Source organism: Neofelis nebulosa, chromosome 6, assembly GCF_028018385.1.
Source record: "Neofelis nebulosa isolate mNeoNeb1 chromosome 6, mNeoNeb1.pri, whole genome shotgun sequence".
NCBI lineage: Eukaryota > Metazoa > Chordata > Mammalia > Carnivora > Felidae > Neofelis > Neofelis nebulosa.
In genome coordinates this window covers 7,426,618-7,436,348 of record NC_080787.1, presented here as the reverse complement: position 1 = coordinate 7,436,348, position 9,731 = coordinate 7,426,618, and the positions used below count along the sequence as shown (strand labels likewise).

The 9,731-nt window shown below is 45.2% G+C and overlaps 1 long non-coding RNA gene across 1 annotated transcript in view; it reads left to right on the top strand.

Annotated features, from left to right (window-relative positions):
- LOC131513662 (uncharacterized) overlaps positions 1–6,944 on the top strand; it is a 99,940-nt gene extending 92,996 nt beyond the window's left edge. Inside the window, exon 5 of the long non-coding RNA XR_009262701.1 lies at positions 5,614–6,944. This is a non-coding gene — a long non-coding RNA (uncharacterized LOC131513662). The remainder of the gene's footprint in view (positions 1–5,613) is intronic.
- Positions 6,945–9,731: the final 2,787 nt, after the last annotated feature.

The window sequence follows — 9,731 nt, the reverse complement described above, 5'->3', positions numbered from 1 at the left end:
TGAGCGGGAAAGGGGCAGAGAGAGAGGGAGACACAGAATCTGAAGCAGGCTCCGGGCTCTGAGCTATCAGCACAGAGCCCGATGCGGGGCTTGAACTCATGAACCGCGAGATCATGACCTGAGCCGAAGTCGGATGCTCAACCGACGAGTCACCCAGGCGCCCCTAAGGTCTGATAATTTCTAATTTGCTCAAAGGCACAGCATGACTTAGCAGTAACCCTAGCAGAGGAAGTAGCCAAGAGCGGATTCCCCAAAAAGGAGTAAATATACTAAGGAAAAATGGCCCACAGTCCAATGCCACAAGTAAGGTTTAAACTGTATTCTTCAAACTGCATATTTTGTTTAAACAGTGTAATCCTATAGTGGAGTTTTGCAAACTCTCCGAAGGGATCCGTGTATTTTGAAAACTGCTGTATTCACAGCTCTTGGCATAGTCTTTGGCCTATAGTATGTGTTCATTAAACATTAATTTATTACATGGATGAATTCTTGAGTCATGCTCACCATCAGGAGTCAGGATTTCTGTATACTAATAGAGTATATTCTCTATAGTAATAGAGCAGAAAAGATCAGAGGCCCTTAGAAAGTTAGGTCTCTCTGGTCTGGTATTAACAGCTGTTTCCATTCAGAGCAGTTTAATTCCACACTCTTTCTTTCTTTTTCTTTTTCTTTTCTTTTTTTTCTTCTTGGGGAATTTATTCTGTTCCAAATGTGGTGCTTGCTTCTGAGAACACCAGTTTGTTTAAGACCTGACCCATGACTGCACAGAGTTCGGAGTCCGCTGAGTGAGACGACTCCCAGACAGACAGCTGGGATGACAAGTCTTGAAAACAAATAATACACGCGTGCACGGGGACACCAGGAAGAGCAGATCAGGACCCCGCCTTATCTGCTTCCAGGAGGAGGCACGGCTGTAGTCAGTCTTCACAGGTGGTGTGGGTGAGTCAGTGACCAAAGGCAAAGACCTTCCAGAAAGAGCAAAGGCACAGAGGCGCAGTGTGGACGATCGCAATTGTTCAACACCACCAGGAATTACGGTGCAAAGCAGGAAGGGGATTTGGAAACTGGCCGCAAACGCGGGAAAGATTTTTTTCTGTTCATCAGTTGCTTTCCCCGGTAGTAGAAATAACCAGCCAGGAATGGAGATAGAAAGTTTTTAAGGTTTTCTAGCCACAAAAACTGCAAAATTTTTAAGAATCACTCGAATGAGAAACGTGTGGCTCAAAGGAAGAAAACAATAACATTTTATTAAGGACATAAAACACAACCTGACTAGGTAGAACTCTGGACTACATTGTTGGGTGGGAGCACTTAATATCATAAAAGTGTTGATCCTCTCGGAATTCACAAACACATTCAGTGAAAATGCAACTCAAAAAAAGAAAGCCAGAGGGGCAAACTGGAAATAACCTAAGAGTTCATCGATGGGAGACTGACCGAACAGATTGCAAGACATCTTTATATTTAAAAAATGAGCAACACTTTAAAAGAATGAGTGGTATCTGTACCATTTGACTTGGACGCTTTTTATTTTTTTCTTTAATATTTATTTAAAAAAATTTTTTTTCAATGTTTATTTATTTTTGAGAGACAGAGAAACAGTGTGAGTAGGGAAGGGGCAGAGAGAGGGAGACACAGAATTCAAAGCAAGCTCCAGGCTCTGAGCTGTCAGCACAGAGCCCGATGCGAGGCTTGAACCCGTGAACCATGAGATCATGACCTGGGCCGAAGTCGGACGCCCAACTGACTGAGCCACCCGGCACCCCTATATTTATTTATTTTTGAAGGAGAGAGAGAGAGAGAGACAAAATACGAGCGGGAGAGGGGCAGAGAGAGAGGGAGACACAGAATCTGAAGCAGGCTCCAGGTTCTGAGCTGTCAGCACAGAGCCCGACGTGGGGCTCGACCCCACGAGCCATGAGATCATGACCTAAACCGAAGTCGGACACTTAACCGACTGAGCCACCCAGGAGCCCCTGACTTGGATGCTTTTTATAATGTTGTATAATTTAAGCGAGTAAAACAGATGCAGATTACATAGAAAGGGACCCCATATTTTTCTAAATATTTACCCAAGAAAACAGGATATCAATATATCTTAGTGTGAGATTCTGTGAGTCAGACCTGGCTGTTAACTTTGGTTATCTGGTTTGGGTAACTAATGAGACGGTTAAAACAAAACAAACAAACACACAGACAAAAAAACTATGAAACTAAACAAAAAGGTGACGACAGAAAATGAGCGTTTATAACCTATGCCTGTGGAATTATGCATGTGTGTACGTGTGTGAATACACATAAGCATGTATTTGTCTATGTGTGTATACGCATGTCCAGGCATATATGTCTACGTGTACAGGTATACACACACGTATATGTTGAGAGAGAGCTAGAGAGTCAGAAACAGCAAAATATCAAAGATAAGTGGCTCTGTGGGGAGAAATAAGTCTGACCTTCTCACTTAGGTTTTTTTTATATTGTTTAAAGTTTTGTAGAAAGAGCGTTTATTTATTCTGGAATCAGAAAAAGAAAAAGCCCGCTTTGATTTTAGAGAAACCTGTAGCACCCAGATCACACACTCCACGTCAGGGACTGGTAGGAAATTTGGGGCAGAAGTCAGCAAGACTGGGTCACAGCGGCCTTTATGTAACACTCAGGAGCGTGAACTTCACCTTGCAGCCCCTGTGGGAGACAGCTACGCACAGCAGTGTACTGAGGCCACAGGGAAAACACGGAACGTTTTTCTGAAGTGCCAGTTTTATGCAATACTTTGGGGAACATGTTTTTATTTGTTTTAAACAAATTGAGTCACTTGTAAAACTTGCGTGAATTCTGAAAGGAAAAATATGGACTTGGGGCACCTGGGTGGCTCAGTCGGTTCGGCGTCTGACTTCGGCTCAGGTCGTGATCTCTCTGTCTGTGGGTCCGAGCCCCACGTCGGGCTCTGTGCTGACAGCTGGGAGCCTGGAGCCTGCTTCGGATTCTGTCTCCCTCTCTCTCTGCCCCTCCCCTACTCATGCTCTGTCTCTCTCTTGCTCTCTCAAGAAGAAATAAATGTTAAAAAAAGAAAGGAAGGAAGGAAGAGAAAGAAAGAAAAAGAAAGAAAGAAAGAAAGAAAGAAAGAAAGAAAGAAAGAAAGAAAGAAAAAGAAAGAAAGAGACAGAGAAAGAGAGAGAAAGAGAAAGAAAGAAAGAAAGAAGAAAGAAAGAAAGAAAGAAAGAAAGAAAAAGAAAGAAAGAGACAGAGAAAGAGAGAGAAAGAGAAAGAAAGAAAGAAAGAAAGAAAGAAAGAAAGAAAGAAAGAAAGAAAGAAAGAAAGAAAGAAAGAAAGAAAGAAAGAAAGAAAGAAAGAAAGAAAGAAAGAAAAGAAAGAGAAAGAAAGAAAGAAAGAAAGAAAGAAATATAGACTTGAAAAAAGAATTCCTCCAGGCTTTCTTGTGTTACACACCCAGATTCACTCTGTGGTTAGATATCGTCTAGTGGAAAAAATTAAAAGTGGGAAGCAAAACATTTTAAGCAGGTGTGGGGTGTGATCAGGTTTATACTTCTAGGAAGTTTAGCCTGGTGGTTATGCCTGATGGATGAGAGTGAGTCCGTCCCTAACTGAAAAGTACTACTAGGTAAGAAGCTCAAGGTGGGAGTCACAGAATTAAACCGACTTCGCTTTCCAAGAGGGAGACAGAGGGTGGCAGAGAAGGGCTGAACCACAGGAGGAGCTTCCCGAATCATTCCACATGACTTCTCTAAGTGAACGCCCTAGAACTTGAAATCTGGCTGCAGTGGGACACCTGGGTGGCTCAGTCACTTGCGCATCTGACTCCGGCTCGGGTCATGATCTCGGGGTTCCTGAGTTGGAGCCCCACATCGGGCTCACTGCTGTCAGCGTAGAACCCGCTTCGGATCCTCTCTCCACCTCTCTCCCTGCCCCTCCCCGACTTGTGCTTTCCGTCAAAGATATATAAAACATTAAAAAAAAAAAATCTGGCTGCAAAATGACACCGCGGTCGAAAGAAGATAAATAGGCTTCCAGATCAAGGTCCCCAAGGATTCGAGCGGGCACTCGCATTCACCTCTCGTTCACAAAGAAGATTTTCCAAGGGGTTCTCCAAGTGAGTAAACACGGATTATCTCTATGAGGCCACTGGCCTTCGGATGGGGCCTTCAGCTTGGAGGTGTTGTGCGCCCTCTGGAAAAGGCAACGATTGAGTTTATCTCCCGACCCCGCGGTGAAAAGGAGGCTATGGACCTCTTGCTCACCTTCTCCCTGGGCCTGCAGCGTAATCACAGCCTTCAAGGCCTCAGGTCCCAAACGGCAAGAAGAGGCAAAGAGAGACCAAGCCTCGCGCACCAACAGCAGCTTTTGCTAGAATTTTAAGAGAAAGAGAGACCCTTAAAAGCTACCATGGAAAGCTGGCGTATTGTCTGTGGAAGGAGCAACTTCTTATGCAAACAGCAGATAGGACAATGGAGAAACACAACAATAAAGTCGAATGCAGCAAAGGACTGGCATAAATCACCTCTGTTTGCCCTGCTCCGACTTGCAGAGTACTTGTGATTTGAGAAACCAGTGTCCTTGATTCCAAAAACTTCTCGCCTAGTACCTCCAAACACTTCTGCTCTGATCAACCGACCTATTACGGGTATACAGAAACTCTCGTCTATCCTTGACCTTGAACTGCATTTTCCCATACTGTACACGTTCCTCTTCGTCTTTCTGGTCTGTTCTGCATTCTGAGCTAACTCCTCAAAATGTTCTTCCACTGCCCTAAGGCGGCACGTCCGAAATTTCACGGGCATATGCGTTACCTTGATGAGGAATTTGTGAAAATTGACGAAATGCTTGCAAGTGTCGAGTCTCTCAGTGGGTCTGGGGTGGGCCTGAGGTTTTGTATTTCTGTGAAGCTTCCAGAATGATGCTGATCCTGATGCTGTCGGCCTGTTGCTCCTTTGTGTGGAGCTGCTCTTATGCGCTCTCCCACTAAATTTGCCTGTAATTCATTCCAGGGACAACAGGTAGTCTAAGCTTTATTTCAGCAATAAGTCTTCTTCTTTCGAGGCCTGTATTTTTTCTAGTATTTTTAAAGTTTTGAAGCAGTGGATTTTTCTTATTTCACTTTGACCTATTTCAGTTTCATAATTTCCTCGTGTTTTTAAGCAGAAGTTAATGTTGCATTTGTTTCAAGCATCCTAAACATAGTTATCTTCGTCTGGCTTTAAAATTATTTGCATCTAGGGGCGCCTGGGTGGCTCAGTCGGTTGAGCGTCCGACTTCGGCTCACGATCTCACGGTCCGTGAGTTCAAGCCCCGTGTCGGGCTGTGTGCTGACAGCTCGGAGCCTGGAGCCTGCTTCGGATTCTGTGTCTCCCTCTCTCTCTGCCCCTGTCCCGCTCATGCTCTGTCTCTGTCTCTCAAAAAAATGAATAAATGTTAAAAAAAAAATTCAAAATTATTTGCATCCAGAGGAACGTCACATGCCATTTTTTGAGTCTGATCGCCGTCTTGTAGCTTTATGTAACTTCATCAATTTTGACATTTTGGTGTGCAAAACAACTTTCATAGTTTTCACTTGTCTGTCTCTGACTCTCTCTCCTCTTCCTTGTGTGTTTTCCTCAGGTCTTACCTTACACTGTCTGGGACTTTTTCTGTGTGGCCTTCACCTGCGTCTTAAGGGTCGCATTCTAGAACGATGCCACGTCTTACCCTAGCATCCCAGGCCTCCTGCCCTGTGATCGTATTCTGGCCATCGGAAATCTGGTCTCTGATCCTGTAGGCAGCTTGGCTGACATACTAGCCGTCAACCACAGCCTGCATTCGCCTGCCTACCTCCCCAGGACTCCATCTTGCCGAGCCCTGGACGTATCAGGCCACGGCTCGGTCTACAGCCCGCTTCACACTGTGATAGACTCTCTGAGATGCCTCCGCGATCCCGGTCTCCTCGTGTCCACGTCTGTGCTCATGTCCTTAAGTACGGATGTGACCTGTGATTTGCTTCTAACCAATGGAGTATGGCAAAGGTGATGGGATGTCACCTCACAATCGTATCGCAGTAAGCCTCTGTCTTATTAACAGGTTTGCATTCTCTGTCTCTCCCTCGCTGGCTCCGAGGAAGCACGGGCTGTATGAGGGAAACCCCCATCTGGGAAGAAACTGCAGGCAGCCTCTGCCAGGGAATGTAAACTTTCCCTTCTGCGGCTGTAAGGAATTGGATTTTGCTAATAATCTGTGCTGGAAGTGGCTACTTCCCCAGTCATGCTTTTGATGAGACCTCAGATTCGGTCAGCTTCTAGACTGCTGTCAGGTGAGACCCGGGAGCAGAGAACCCACCTAGGCCATGCCTCAGCTTCTGATTCACAGATGCCGGGTAAAAATAAATATGCTTTGCTTTAAGCCCATAGGGCAATTTTGAAAAGCGCTAACGTTTGGATCATCGGAGCCTCGGAAGTACAGGAGAAATAGCACGGAGTGGAAAACAAAATATTTGAACCAATATTGGCTGAAAACATCTCAAATACAGGAAAGGCATGAATGTACAGGTGCAAGGTCATCGGAAGACTGCCAACAGGATAAAACCGAAAAAAGAAATCCATGCCCAGACACAGGCTGGTCTGGAAGATCTCTTGCAGAAAGAGAAGAACAAAAATAAACAAGCAAGCAAAAGAAACAGATAAACAAGCCATCACAACACAAAGCCATTGGGATAGAGAGAGGTGTAGACCAGACCAGGGGAGTGATAATGAGAGTTGATGTTTAGAGGAATGTGTGTGTGAGAGACAGAGACAGAGACAGAGACAGAGAGACAGAGCCCTAGCCCAGAAGGAAGAACCACACAGCCTGTCTCCTCCTTAGGATCCCTTCATCTTTCTTGTAGCCTAGAAGGCACAGAGTCCCTACTGAGCCTGGCCTCTGGTGATGCAGGTCAAAGGTCAAGGGGACTTGTGGCTTTTAAAATCTTTTTATTTTGAAATAATTTCAAACTTAGAGAAAGATTGCAAGATAAATACAAAGAATCCTCCTATACCCTTTACCTAGATCACCAGTTGTTAATATCAGGCCACATTTGCTTTGTCTCCATCCAATACATCTAGTTAGAGATCTGTGTCTCTCTCTATATATAATTGCATGGCGATGAGTTCTTAAAGGGTACAGGCTAGGTGTTTTGTAGATGGGTTGAACTTTTAAACCTCACTGCCAAGTGCCCTTGGGGTCCAAAGATATCTTGGCAACAGAGTTGAAAACAGGTGGAAGGTCCTAGAACCGGAGAAATGGATGAACAAGCCAGGCGTATTCATTTTCCACCTTCCCCCAGCACCTCGGCTCAGTGGTGGTTGTGAAATTACCCCCCATGTAAACATCCCGTAAAGGAAAGATGCAGAGAGAGGGGAGGAAAGAGGTATGAGTTCTGCCAGATGTGCCTCACTCTGTCGGTCTCAGATTTATTTGAGGCCAGTCTTCCTCATGGACTCCATGCTCTTGGTCCTGGGACTTCACTGTATTCACATATTATGGAATATTTTTTTTTCAATGTTTTTTATTTATTTTTGGGACAGAGAGAGACAGAGCATGAACGGGGGAGGGGCAGAGAGAGAGGGAGACGCAGAATCGGAAACAGGCTCCAGGCTCCGAGCCATCAGCCCAGAGGCCGACGCGGGGCTCGAACTCACAGACCGCGAGATCGTGACCTGGCTGAAGTCGGACGCTTAACCGACTGCGCCACCCAGGCGCCCCTCTTATGGAATATTTTTAATGACTCTTGACCTTTTCACATGCAGTGTTTCCGTAATTTCTGGCCCCCTTCTTCCCATGGTGAACTTTCACTTCTCCTTCAGACTGTGGCTCAGAGGTTATCAACTCTGCAGAAGGATCCAGATCCTGCCAAAACCTGCATGCTTCGTCGTTTCTTCTCTTGGCTTCAACGCTTTTTATTACCTTGTTATAGCGTGTTGGATATAATTTTTTTTTTACATATTTTAGCTTTCTGGAAACGTTTATAGGAAATAAATGATCTCTAATATAAGTGATATATCCCCAGGGTCCAGGCTGCTGTCTGCCACAGCCAAGCTGTTCAATAAATGTTTATTGTGTGAAGAAATAAATGCACTAAAAGTGACTGGATACAATTGTCATTGTTAGCCATTTAAAAATCATCCATAAGAACCAGATTAAATTTACAGTCGGTTTTTAATATTGATCAAAGGAGTGGTTCTGCTTTCTTAAAGGCAAAGCCATATGGACCTAAGACACCAAAAACGCAAGACTGCCATCTACTGATCAACATGTAAGCAAAGACACACTGAGATGCAGTGGAAAATACATGTTAGTTTCAATAATGGCTCCTTACCTAGGTTACAGGAAATGGGAAGGAAAGATGGAAACAAAATTAAGAGATGTTGCTATGATATTTTCCTGGAAAATATTTTCTTCTAATAATTCATGCAAAATATAATGATAATTTTATTTTTTTGTAATCATAATTTTAATTTTTTTTTATGTTTATTTATTTTTGAAAGACAGAGACAGAGCACAAGCAGGGGTGGGGTGGAGAGTGGCGGGGGAGGGGGACACAGAATCTGAAGCGGGCTCCAGGCTCTGAGCTGTCAGCACAGAGCCCGACTCAGGGCCCGAACTCACGAACCGTGAGATCATGACCTGAGCCGAAGTCGGATACTCAACCGACTGAGCCACCCAGGCGCCCCTCTGGCACCCATCTTTTTGTCCCATCTGGTTTTGTTCCCTTTCCTCATTTTTACTTTCTATTGGACAACTTGAATATTTTTTATGATTCTGTTTTATTTCTTTTTGTGGCTTGTTAACCATAATTCTTTGTTTTGTTATTTTAGTGGTTGCTTTAGAGTGTAGAGTGTACATCATTAAATCACAGGTCGTCTTTTTTAAAAATATTTTTACTGTTTATTTATTTTGAGAGAGAGAGGGAGAGAGAGAAAGAGAGAGAAAGAGTTCATGTGGGTAAGAGCAGGAGAGGGGCAGAGAGAGACAGAATCCCAAGCAGGCTCTGCACCATCAGCACAGTGCCCAGCACGGGGCTTGAGTTCATAAACTTCACGATCATGATCTGAGCTCAGATCAAGAGTTGGATGCTTAACCGACTGAGCCCCCCGGGGGGCCCCAACCACAGTTTATCTTATAGAATAAGAACGTTAAATAGTATATTTGCATTACCCTTGCCCTGTTAACCTGCCTGCTACCTTCCACATACACACACATGCACATATCGCACAGCACGCGCACACACACACACACACACACACAATCACACTGACACACACCATGTATCACACACCATCGCATGCCCCATAACACGTGTCACACACGCACGAGTACCACACATGCGTGCATACAGACGTATGGCACACAAGACAGGCCCTGTCAGCGCGTTGTTGCTTTGGCCTTGCTGTTATTTGTGTTAGCGGCAGTTTGTTTTCGTTTTGGCATCCTCTGAGAGGACCAGCTTGGGAAGAGCTCTGCCTGGGTCCACAGTCACGTCCACGGCGGTGAAAGTCATGGGGATCTGCAAGGACCCACCATGGGGCCAGGGGTTCAGGACCTCAGCCCTCAGCCCCGTCCGTGTGCCGGTTACTTCGGGGGCAGATACGTCCCGCCCTGGGCGCGGGGCCCGCCACCACCAGACGCGCCGTCGGGGCCCGAAGAGCCACTGAATGGCAAATGGGCGGGAATGTCTGTGAAGGGCCCAGAGGACACAGAGAGACTCCCGT